At 34.7% G+C, this 14,152-nt stretch overlaps 1 non-coding gene across 1 annotated transcript; it reads left to right on the forward strand.

The window, feature by feature from the left end:
- Positions 1–2,050: 2,050 nt before the first annotated feature.
- Trnae-uuc lies at positions 2,051–2,122 on the forward strand. Its single transcript has one exon. It is a non-coding gene; the product is annotated as a tRNA-Glu (tRNA).
- The last annotated feature ends 12,030 nt before the right edge of the window (positions 2,123–14,152 follow it).

Genomic DNA, 14,152 nt, shown 5'->3' on the forward strand with positions numbered 1-14,152 from the left:
TTATGGTAGAGATAATAGTAAAGGGTTTTATTTAAAGGCGTGAGTGTGACTTTTAATGCCTGTGAAATGGAATAATGGAATTCAGAAAACTTTGTTTATTCTTATTATTTTTGTTTTAACATATAGTATTTCTTTATATGACTATTTCTTGTTACTTGAATATTTTTTGTTACTTGATTTAACTTTTACCACTTAGAATGAAAAGGAAGAAATCTTCTATTCTGTTGGTTAGTCCAAATTGAAGCTTCCCAATGAAGCAGTTCATAAAAATAATGTTCACAAATTACGAATTTACACTGTCGTGTATCAAAATAAAGCGCAATCATTTACATTAATTTGCATAATAATCCTCCTCTAAAGAAAATAAAAATGAACCTTAACCCCAACCAGTTTACAACGTTACAACCACAATAAACCTCAAAATCATCACAAAGCACTAAAAACAAGAATAACGAAGTGCCCTTATATCACGGTTAGCAGAAAGTGGCTCCACTATAACACGATCGCGACAGAGACGGCGCTACACACCGCTACAGTGCTACGCTGCTACGCTGCTACACTGCTACGCCGCTACGCTGTACTACGCTATAAACAACGATACCTTGCCGTGCGTAAATTTTCATTTGTTGCCCGGAGCCCGCGCTCACTATATCATAATTCCACCATTGAACTCTAAAATATTTCCAAAGCTCACGTGAATTACTGGGCAGTCTGTAAAAGTGCCGTAAATCGTGGCGTAACGTTATTTATCGATGAAGTTCCGATGTTGGCTTTTGTTTTGCGGGAATGATCGCTGGTGTTAAGAAAAAGTTGCAGGTTAACATTTTTTGTGAATTGGAACATATTTATATTTTGTAGATCGATTATTTTGATTTTTTTTTAAATCGTTTATTTGTTTCAGTCTACTTTATTTAGCATTTTCGAAAGTGAACTTTGACATCGACAAGCACCGCGAATCACCGAACCTTCTTTATTTATTACCTCTTGTATTACATTTTACCTACATAACGATATACAATATGTTCAGATGAATTATATAATTTTTTTTAAACATAAATGATGTAATTCCCTATCAATTATAAACAATGACATTTTGAACAAACTCTAAGACATTCAAAAACAAATATTAACAATAGATAACAAATAACACTGACATTATATCGACGCCTATTCATTCTTCCAGACATTTAACCATAAATTCTTATCAGCCAACATTACTATAGCATCACAAGTAGGTAATTAACAAATAAAAGCACTTTTATTATCAACGCATAAAAGAATAAAGCGTAACCAAATGTGAGTGTGAATGAGTTTCAGCAAATAATGTTAGGTATTTGTAGTTTATTGCCAATGTAATAAAGAAGACCTATCTAAGTCTAAAGGTAATTTCTTAAATTGATAAATGAAAAAAAATCTTAAAACACACGTCTTTAAATGTCCATTCAAATTTTATCAAAATCGGTCCAGCCCTCTCCTAGTTGTAAATTGCATCGTCATCGGGTTTGAAGCTACCCTGAAAATTTCAACCTGCTAGCTTATCGGGCAGTGCTTCAAATTGAGAGTTGCAAAAATCCAACCGGAACGTCAAACAAACAAGAAAGTGAGTGTATAAAAACGTGGGGAAAAAAACTAAATATTTCTCGATTATTTGAATAGAAAATTAATTTAAAATAACTCATAATCATTTCAAATATGAACAAAATAGATTTAAAAACAAGTAAAGGTAAACAATTATCAAATAAACTAGCTGTTGCCCGCGACTTCGTCCCCGTGGGTAGAAGATATAAGTTATGATTTATACCTGCCCTATTTTTTCACATTTTCCTTTGTATCTTCGCTCCTATTAGCCGCAGCGTGATGGTTTATAGCCTAAAGCCTTCCTCGATGAATGGTCTAGTCAACACAAAAATAATTTTTCAATTTGGACCAGTCGTTCCTGAGATTAGCGCGTTCAAACAAACTCTTCAGCTTTATATATTAGTATAGATAATATTGAATCAACATTTCAAAATCTCAGGTACTATTGTTAAAATTGAATTCGTCTCGTACATCCCGTATGGTCTAGTGGCTAGGATACCTGGCTTTCACCCAGGAGGCTCGGGTTCGATTCCCGGTACGGGAATTCAAGTCACCTCCTTTATCTGCTTTTGTTTAAATAATAAAGATTTGCATGTAGCATACTTTAAGATAATTTTTACAGATTTTTTTTTGTCCTTTAGACATATTATTATTATAGACAGTATTTCCTTCTTTGAAAATTAAATACTATTTAAAAAAATAAAGAGAACTTTTGATGTTTTGTACAAAAATAGTGGGAGTCAATGTTAGAATATTTTATGCCGTAATTTCTTTTATCATTGTTACGGGTAAGGTAATCTTTATTGCGTTTAATTTCCGCAGTAGGTGGGCATAACGAATTAATTGAACCGTTACTCTCTGACATAAATTCGGTAATTCGCAAACTGTTTACCGGAAACAAACAATTTTATTAGCTTAGGTAAGTCGTATGTAAATAGATAATTCAGAAGTTGAGCAAAATAGTTTCACTTTAATAATAATTTGAAACAAAAATATTGACGGTGTAAGTAAGTGAAGGCAATATTATATTATCCGTCGTCGGGCGTCGTCATAAAGTATTAATTTTATTAGAGTTTATTTAAATCGGAACTGTATTACTAAAGCTCCGCTGTCTGTCCGTCTCACACTAGGCTGTATTTCATGAACCGTGATAGCTAAACAGTTGATATTTTAGTTGAATGTGGTATTTTTGCTGCACAAATTAAACAAGTTAAAGTAACAATTTGGACGGACATTAATTTGACTGCACGGATAGCCGAGTGGTTGAGGTCACCACGCCAAAACCACTGTGCGTGTCGTGTCGCGGGTTCGATCCCCGCGTAGGACTAGTATTTGTGTGATCCACGAATGCTTGATCTGAGTCTGGGTGTCATTATGCATGTGATTTGTATGTTTGTAAAACCCCCGTGACACAAGGATTAAACTCCTTAGTGCGGGAGTCGTATTTAAAAAAAAAGAAAAAGAAAAGAGAAATTAATGTTTTTTTTTCCTGTAGCCAATTTATACGTTATCCTTACCGTCGCAAGTTAGACTCATAATTAAAAGGTTCTTTAAACGGTCTAGCTTAACTCAAAAGCCTAACAGATTAGACCTTCTGCGTTTACTATACAACGAACATGTAAGTTAGGCGTAGTGAAATGAGGGGTGGTTTCCTTGCAAGTAGCTTTTTACAGCCAATAACTGTGCTAATAACATTGTCAGTAAAATGCTTTTTACGTTCATCGAACGATCTGATACAAGGTAAATCACGTGGATGTACCTTCATGGTTATGTCTTTTTTTAATAGAACTGAAGTATTTTTGTGATGTTAAGTTGTTTGTTTATTCGTATCCTGAATGATATGTTTTTACGTTGTTGTTTTTTTATGTGCTACAGACGTGTATTGTTATAACGGCGACATTACTGGACAGGTATGTGCCTATTTTGATAGTAACTATCGTGAGAATGATTCATTAAACCGTTGTGTATTGTATGTTGTTTATATTTATTGTTTCCTTACCCAAAGGCTGAAGTTGGACCCTGTTTCTGAGGCTTTGCTGTCATTCACCAGGGAATTCGTATATACCTTGAGCTAGATAATTAAATTTTTTATCCATACAGCGTAAAAAGAGAACGTACAGCATATCATTAAAAAAATGTATTGCGAGAGTTATTTTTCAAACAATTTTCTAACATTAACTATGGTTATGTATGTTACGGTGACAAATTGTCGGCAAAAAATACTAAACTATGATAAGTAAGTCCTATCTTGTGAATAATAAGGACCAATTCGAGTAATATAAAGTAATCTATTTATTTCCCAAATCAGTTAAAAATATCGAGAGAATATTACAAGAATTTAAGGCTAAGAATAGCCCACACATTACTAAAGAGCATAAAATACCCTTACAATTTAACACAAAAGTAGCTGAATCGATGCATTTAAGGCCACAAAACGTTAAAAGGAAATAGCGTTCAAAACTTTGATCAGCGGCCAAATGTAATCCGTACCTGAAAGGTCCCGAATTCACGTATCTTGGCACGAATTCTTAAACTGTCCCAAGCTATGTTAAAATGAATACCTAGCCGGCGGTGATTACTAGTAGAACTCGATCGAATATCACGGTACTTTCATATTACTTAAGAGATGTCTTCCTTCATTTCATGAGACTTCATGGTAGATGTTTTAAACCTGTTATATTTTTTATAATTGGTGAATTATTCACATTGGCGTCCCAAGAGAGTTGAAAATTGAAGTTATTAGAAACATATATAATACTAAATAAACGTTGCTAAACAATTCTAATATACACAATTGATTTAGATTTTAATGTTAGGCACTAACAACGAAGCCCAAAATTACGTTATTATTATCATGTTTCCTAAAACAACAACCCCCACACAACCAACAACGCAATAATAAAAAACTAAAGTTTATTTCAGTAGACTTTTCCCTTCACTTACAAACTCACACTCCACAACACAACAGTGACAAAGCAGTGACTACCAATAGTAGTGGCAAGTTTCCTCTGTATAATGTAGTGTAGAAATTTTGCCTACACGCCGGGGCAGGTAGGCGCTGCGGAATTACTTAACGACAGTTCTGAAGTAACGGGGAGAATAATTACACCGTCACTAGTTGCTACCGTTTATCTGTTCGTGGCTCGTTCTTATATGGAAATTACTATTTTGAACCCTTTACGGTATTATAGGGATGTCGTTTAGAAGCTGTATTGTAGGATATGTCGATGGGAAGTTGTTGGCGTATAGTAATAGGTATGTATGTGTTGCGAGAGTGATTTGTTAGTTAGTGCGAACGTTTTATTGCTATGCTATGAACTTTGTTTTTAAATAAAAAAAAACAACACGTGCAATGATGTTTTTACTGTATTTCCACCTAATCCAGGACCGTGGGTGGATTTAGGGGAGACCCAGCAATATCAAAAAAACTTGTGAGTGAGTTAAAATAAAAGTATACATCAGTTCAATAGGCAAATTAATCAACCATTTCTGTAATCTAGCATTTGCAACTTGTTTCTTCGAAGTCTTTCTTTTAACTATAAAGACAAGTAAACAAACTTAATGAATACAAAATAATATTTGAACCAGCAGCGTTATCTCCTTTGAAAATTAACGGAGTTTTCTTTAAAATATTCTCATTAGCTATTGGTATCACGCAACGATATCACGGGCAACTTTAATTAAATATAGTCGTTAAAAATATTTATAACACCCGACGGCGAGACTCGCATTTTTATTAGTCTTTAAGAGAAACTTAAGATAGGAATAGATAAATATTGTTGCGTTTTTGTAAATATGGTCGAATGTGTCTTCTATAAGGCCTTCCATAACGTTTCTCTAGATTGCTGTAGAAATGTCACTATGACGTCGGTATGTAATTAAAGATATATACCATGTCTAGAGCTAGAAAGTTTTCACAGAGGGTCTGAGCTTGTTGCCGCTATAAGAACATAAAAAATGGTACGATAAGAAATTCGATGGTTGATCATTGTCTCAAAAATACTAATTAAAATATAAAAAATAAATAAAAATAATTCATCCTATTTCCACTATAAAAGCATGATGTTACGAGTTGAAGATGTAGGCGGCATAAGGCGACCCTAGGAGCTCACATAGTATGAATATAGTTTATACATGTTTAAATTTACAAACATTACTTCTTCGCCAGAAAATAAAAAGCCATATACATTTCTAAGAAAAACATACTTAGCATACTAGTAAAACTACAATTTGTTGCCAATACATTAGGAGACTCCTTGGTCCATCGTAAAATGACATTGTAAAGACTTCCAACTGCGAATAGGGCACGAATGTGTCTGCTCTATCCCCGTGTGACTAAAAGCTTTTAGAAGCAATATTATTATTTATAGACATAGTTTCTTGTGTTACTCTTTCGTACAATCAAAGTTTTGCTGTCAATGTTTGGGTTTGTCTGCCCATTATTCCAGGGAAATTGATTGTCCGATCTATGGCTAAACCATATTTTTATTATTTCGCTCTTTGCCAGTGATTTTCTGTGCGCACACCGCTCAAAAAGCCATCTGTGCGTTTGCTGTTGTTTTATAAAACTTAAATCTAAAATGCAATATTAAACAAGATCCACACAACGCGGTCTAGCCACACAATAAGCTAACATACTTATAAAATCCTAAATACATATTACAGTTAAATACACCCCGACATAGAAAAAATGACCGCTTAGATACATCCCAAAGACAAATTGTCCTGTGTAGGAATCGAAGCCAAGACCTCCGATGAGGGACACAAGCTACTATACTAAAAGCGCAATCTTAAAAACATCAGACAATATGAACATACACCAAGAATCCCAAACTACATATACAAACCACGACAAACGCTACCAAAACACGTAACAGATAATCCATCGCGTATCTAACACAACCAGTATTTATCCGTTACAATTCGTGCACTCATCAATCGTGGCAGGTCGCCGCACTAGTCGGACACGCAATTAATCCGACAAAACATGTACAACGGTGACTGAGTTGCAACCGATTGTGTGTGAAACCAACTATTTATCGTGCACCAAGTTTAATGAGACCTTCGGGAGTACATCGGCTATTAATATCTGTTTAGGAACACGATTCGAGATGGTTTAGCTTGTGTGCCGCTTTTTTGGGTTGGTCTAGCTTGTGGTTCGAGTTTGTGTAGATTTATAAGCTGGTTGTGGTACTTGGACGTAAAGGAAATTTGTGCCGGGACTCTTTTTACTGCATAGCGGCATCAATATTATCGGAGCAGAAGAATTCAGTCATGTTAGGACGTTTGAACGTGCGGTGTAAAGCCTTGTTTGGCTTTCCTAATATCAGCAATTCTTCTTAAGAACTTCATATGAGACTACGAAGTATTATTTAGCGACATTCAAACTCTTAACACATTTCCTGTAACTATAAAAATAGCAACTGAACCAATAAATCAGTCAAACACCCAACGACAACCGCTTAATCCATTTAGTGATTTAAATGGAATCGGAACTCATAAAATGGCGGCCATAAAACAATAGAGAACAACAGTTACACGGCCAGTTGTACAAATAGAGACAATAGCTGTATAAATTACACAGCATGAAAACATTCGCGACAGCTATTTGGTAGTGCCAGGGAAGTTTAAGGATGTACGGATGATTATTGCGAACGAAGGCGATGTGTTTTTAAACAAATGCTATTGACTAATTGATCGACCTTTGTACTTTTAGATACGTTATTTGTCTATCGAATTATTTTGTTAGATTTTTTTTAATCAGTGATGACAAAAACAAAGTAGTTTATGTATATGGCGGTTAGTTGTTCTTGTTAGTGTATAAAAAATATTTTTTGCAAGGCGATTCACTATGCTGTATGGGCATCAAAGAGGTTATATGTCACTTAAAAAATAAAGTTCAGTTATGTCATTGAAAGAGAGCGAGAGAGATGTATCATGTTTTAGTTACATAAAGATTTCTTTAATAAATAAATTAATGCGACATCACATACATTGTTCTGAACCCAAAGTAAGTTGCTAAAGCACTTGTGTTATGGAATTCAGATAAAAGGAAGGTACCACAAACACCCAGACCCGAGACAATGTAGAAATAAGAATTTTTACATTGGGGAATTTTTACATTTACCCGACCGGGGATCGAACCCGGGACCTCAGAGCTAGCGACCACTTGAAACCAGTGAGTACGCCACTCGACCACGGAAGTCGTCATACTGCAATTTTAATAAAACGTGACGTTTCCATTATCTCTCTCATACTCGTATACATTGGCAATAGTTTGGCGCTGACACCGCGGCAGTCTGTAAAAAGCGGGCCGTAATTAAATCGGACCGAGCCAAGAAACTGTCAATATCTGTGTATTGTAGGCTCATAACAGAAAACAGGTGCTTACAAACGGGTCTATCCTTAATAATACAAAAAGAAATGTGTCATTTGTGTTTGTAAGCATTTCAATAAAGAAGATATATTATGCTCATGAAAGAAATTAAGTCGGAAAAAACCTTAAAATGATTATACCACATTCTTTAATGGGTAAATGGGCATGGTTTGCATAACCACGAGAATTTATGAATGTATTCTACTTTTAAATTTAGTTAAGTAAGTGGAAAATTGAGCTATTTAATCTATTGTCACCTATTTTGTAAGCCGAGCTTTAACATTACCAGTCATTTTTTTACACATTAGACTCATAATGTCGTTACCGTTTCAACTACTAATTTTTCACCCGATCCTCTTATAATACAACTATATCTTTATACACATATTTAATTCAACCTTAAAATGTATTGCAATAACATAACAAACTATACATAATATTTAACAGCAGTAGTCCATGCAACGCGGTTGCACGCGTTTATCGCATCGCTTTGTCCGAAGTTTGGAGCGATAGGGTTTTATGATGCTGTGCATTTTGTATTCTCAAGTTCGGTGACATAGATTGTTTGGAAACGGGAGTGTTTTTTTTGACAGAGTTAATGTGAAAAGCACTTTGTAATTATTCTATTAAAAAAGCTATCTCTTTTATTTACATATAGAATTTCAAGAAAAAAATGCTTGAGTATTTTTTTTTTAATTCCGCGTCTTCTTTCGATAAATCCAAAAAAGGTATTCGTAGTTCCAAATTATAACTTACAGTGACAGTTATTTCTGTTACGTAAAAGGAGGTCTAATGTAACAAAATAAAACATTTTTTAAAAATACCTACTTGATAAAAAACAAATAGATAAAAATTGATTCTGTAAAAAATACCTTATTCCCATTTACATAGGTAAGTAAACGGTACAGCAATCTGTACAAAACTAACTAGAGAATTATTTACCGTCTACAAATCGGTCTTTACTTTCAAATCCCCAAAAATCTCATCTCCGAAGCTTCCTCGCTGTATGTCACCTCTCACCTCTATCGTTCCTCAAGCCAGACTTTGTGATGTATACCCGACAATGTCACTTTATCTACCAAGGTATACATTACCGTAACACTTAGACGTACTACCGCGAGCCGCCATCGTAAACCTACAATGTAACGCGCGCCATTCGAATGGATTTTAACTGCAGCGGTGATGGATTATCTGTGGGCGAAACTGCGCAATAAAATAAAAACATAGGTGTGTTGATGTTTCAAATATTGTAACTGGGATGTTTATGTCTGCGACTGTGACTGTTTTAAAGACGTGAATATTTTGGGGCCTTTTTTCGGTCTATAAGTTTTGGTTTAAAATATAGATGGTTACAAATTATGTTCCTTATGGGGTCCGTTAGATTAGCCTATTGGTCAAATGATTAGTGACCCAGCCTGCAGTTCCGGAAGTAGTACCAAAGGTAGGCTTCTATTCCCACATACGACAAATGTTTCTATGATGAACACCAGTTTTTACTTTGTATTTGATGTTATTTTAATGAGGTTAGTTTGACGCTAGATGGCGATGTGTGAAAGTTCTTATGTATCATTACATCATGTTGGTCTGTTATCTTCAAGCATACAAACTCTTTCAAACCCCGTACTACACCATAATCTGTTCGAAAAATGTTTTACGATATCACATGAGATTATGGGGGTAAGTTACGAAGCTAAATCTAAAGCTAAAAGCTACTCACAGTTCCTTATCCCTTACAACATTACTTACCATCCACATACTCTCAAAAGTAAATGTATTCACATAAACATATATCAAGCGACGGAAAATTTACAAGTCGTAAGTTCCATAATGTTTCAATTTACTTGTAAATCAGTTTAACTTACACAAACACAGGGCGGTGCAGAAAAATCCCGAGTAGTGCTGCGTCTGTTGCGAACGAGCCCTAATATGTTAAGGGTGATAGGGATGTGGGGTTAAGAAAAAATTGTAAGGAAACTGACTTATTATAGGAAAGGGATAAATCTGTAATTTGGTTAAAGGGAATTGTGTTTTTTGAATGTAAAATCTGAATGCCTTTCATTTGTTTTTGGATAATCAAGAGTAGTTTTTGGCAAAATGTTTTACTTGTAATGGAAACTAGTTAGAACAAATACTTCTTTAATAATGATAAGTAAATTGATTTAACACTTAATAAAATTATTTCATGATGATAGTTAATTCAACAAAAATAAATAGTCTTAAAATATTTTCCTAAAATAAATCTATCGATATAAGTATGAACAGCCCTCCGTCCCATCCCTAGCGTTGCCTTGAGAAGGCGACGCGTACTTTGCATGTTGAGTGTGCCCGCTGATACTGGCAACGCCTTTTGTGCTTCACCAAGAATGCATTTTCGTTATCCAATTCAATTCTAAGTTTATGATGCGGACCGTTACGTCCATCAAATACTGTCTAATACCCATGAATTAACGCTAGAAGTCACATTGATAAAAGAAAGCTAGGTTTTTTTTAACCGTTTTTTGATTTCCAATAATCTAATATTGTTAGAGCGCGGAGCGTCACGACGACTGGATATTATACGGGTACAAATGTTTAGATCTTTTGCTGGTCGTGGTATTTCCCAATGGAATGGTATAGCCATATGGTATTTCCAGTAGGTAAAAAAGCCTATCTTGTTTGACACAGCAATCAAATCTCCATTAAATAACAATCAAATCCTACTATTACTAAAATACTACCACAAGAGCTGATACACCAAACCGATAATGAAAGCACACCAGGTCTAACAAACAACCGCATCGCATCCGCTAACATAATCATAAAGCCACCCAAAAAACGGGGAAAATCCATAAAACATCGGTGTGAAAACTTGGTAAAAAACACGAGACATGTGCCGCCGACATGTTGTTGGCCGACAGTTTCTTGGCAAGGAGAAGGTTTAATTACAATCTGGCCGACCACTCGGGACCACAAACATCCTGGACACATACGACACTTGGCAACCGCTTGCCCGAAAAAAAAGGAAAATCGTCACGATAATTGCGATGTGAATTTGTGAATGGAACGTTTGGTAGCGTTTTGTTTTTTAGCGGGATGAATTGGCAAGCCTGGAGGTTTTCGGACGGAAATTCTTATGTACGTTCAGTTTTACTGAATGACCTAGAACAAGGTTTTTGTATGGGTATTGAGTATGGATTATGGTTGTTGTTGCGATATTTTGGATTGATCACGGATAACGGATAAGAACATGTGACTTTTGTATAATTTTTATTTTTGATAAATATATTGACTGTATTTGTTTTTTTAGTTAGAGACAGACGAAGCATTTAGTATGGTATCTCTACACCGTAGCAAAGGCACTATTTGTTGCTCACATGTGTTGAGCCATTTTCTAATATCTGTAAAAATAAAACACAACACTACACCTTTCCATAAATATAATCTTGTACTTTTATTTTAAAGACAAAAGGCATACACACATTAATATAATATTATAAGAATCAACACCAAACTGATGCAAGGCGGAGGCGCGTTTCAAAACTGAATTATCTACCAAATATAACTCAGTCATCACAAACTCTACCTTACCACCCACATTTAAAGTTGCTAATCGTTTGTCCGAATACATTTTGAAATAGGATTTTCTCGTGTTTAAATCATTGTTTAGTAGATAACTGAGGACAGACAGCTCACGTATTTTACCTCACATGTAGTTTACAAAATTGTAGAGTTGTACAAGTGTAGTTTTATTTGTTTCGCCACCGGCTTTTGGATTATATTTCACATGATAGAACTAGAATTTAAGTTGGTAATGAAACAGACTACGGAATGAAACATTAATATGATTACAACACATATGATAACACTATTATGATTATTATAATTAAAGTGACAGTTTTAACTTTCCGAATACGGAAAGCCTTTCGTTCGAATGCTTTAAAGTGTTAAGTATTTATTAAACATTTGGAATTCAGGATGTGCCTAAGTAATGCTGTTAATTATTGTCTTGTAATAATATCAGCAAAACATATAAAATGCCTCTTGAAAATGTTAAATATGTCACTTTTCGAAAATGTAACATTTCATAAAAATATTTTTGAACTATTATTAAACAATGAATAAAATAATATTATAAGGCACTACGAGCTTGCTCTTTCGGGTGTGAGTTGAAGAGAACTAAGAACTACTATAAGATGCCACATAAGATTATTACACTAAAATATGAGTTGTAAAACAAAAGGAACACACTTGTGCGATATATCTTAAGTTTAAAGATAATGACGAGTATCGGATTTGGATCGTCGCCACACGCGCGGACAGTGAGCCGATTTAGGCGCGCGCCGTGACGGGAAACTCAACGGCGACGTGTCACTCAGCCTCTAACTTGTTAAGGATAATTGTGGGAGGTAGGGAGATTGGAAAGGGGGAAACTTGCAGGCTTAGGCCAGCCTATTTTTTTATAAACTGACTTATTTTGTTTGTTCAGTCTTTAAACTGTCGTTTCTTTTTTATTTGAATGGATAAATCAATAATCTTAATTAAGAGAATCACGAATGAAAAAAGTCTTTTTTACGAATGGGAAATCATCAAATACGTCGAGAATGAGGCCTCCTTTTGCCCTTAGTGCACCGGGCCACGGTAACCCTTTCGGACAATGTCTACGCAATACTACGATGTTAGTGTACGCAGTGCATGAGAATAATCCTCAATCGATATTTAAATTAGGTTTTGTTACTAATACGGAAATATGGCAACGAAAGCGTTTGGTTTATTGTATTATCTAAAACAAACGTGAAGTTTTTTCTTAGGTTCAAACCTGAAGCCGTACTATCCATTGTTTTCAATTCTGACATACACGTCTCTACATGAAACTCTTTTGAAACAAACAAAACAGGATACATCTGAATATAATTTATAAGCCTAACAAAAGTTTAATTTTAATTAGAGGAACTTGAGCACGCACTAGACGGGAAGTGCCGTGGAATATGTTGTCGTGTTTGTTCGTATACTAACTGTAACACTTGGGTTTCCTCGACGAAATTACAATTTGAAATGTTGTTCACAAAATAGAGGAACTTAACTTTATTATTGTGTTATAGACCTGAAAGGTAACTGTGCAAAAGTTTTTATTAAAAATTTACAAGGTAATTAATATAAAATTATATATAAAGAGTTTAATATCCTAATATTGTGTTGATAGAATCTTAAATCATAATTAAAGAACGTCAAATGTTTGCTTTGAATTAGTATAATATAATAACTATAGGTACCTACATCCAGGGGAAATTGTAAATTATTTAGAGAACATACAGACAGTTCGTCTCGTTAACATACATATGTCTTTAGATGAGTAAATTTTGAGACGGCGCTAATGTGAGACGGAAAGGAGACGCCTGAGTTATTAAAGGTTATTCCATATTTATTCTCCATTACTTTACATAAATGCCGTTTTTCACTTCAATTTAATATTCCCTGATGTAATAGGTATTTTCGTTATACGAGGGCTTTCGGCTCTCTCATTTGAGAAAGCAAAATATGATAGCTCTAACAGTACTTAATCTACAACATTGCTCATTAATGACCATCAATCCACTGTATGACTTCTTAAAGTTGCAGCTGTGGTAGCTACGGGGCGTAGACTGGTATCCTAGTATAATTATATCACCTAAAACCCCAACGGCCGTACTTTTAGACATGGTGAAAGTGTTTCAGATACCAAATTTATCATTTATTTTTCATATATTTATATGGGATCTTGAATTGTACTATCAGTCCATCATTAAGCTGCCAATATTTTTAAAGAACCAATATTGTCAAATTATAGGAAAATTTCAACGAATACGAGATACATTATCAATATTGTAACAAGGGCAGGAATTTAAGCAAACACCTAATTTAATTTAAGTAGCATTTGAAAATGAATGCAAAGACATTATCGTTACAAAATAGTGAATGTTTACAAGGAAAGGACAGACCATTCCGGCTTATTTAGGTAATAGGCACTTATTGCATGCACTTCGACATTTTTATCGCTACACTGAAAGTCGAAGCCACATCTCAAATAGAGGAAGATCATTGACAATTTAAGGCAACATGCCTCATGTTTTTACGATCACTTACAAGCCGGACCAATCGACTGAATATTTCTGGATGTTGCAAGATAGATCTATCTTCGACACCACTTTCAGTAATTTGTTTTAGACTGAAAACTTTAGGCTA

Source organism: Trichoplusia ni, chromosome 9 (assembly GCF_003590095.1).
Source record: "Trichoplusia ni isolate ovarian cell line Hi5 chromosome 9, tn1, whole genome shotgun sequence".
NCBI classification, from domain to species: Eukaryota; Metazoa; Arthropoda; class Insecta; order Lepidoptera; family Noctuidae; genus Trichoplusia; species Trichoplusia ni.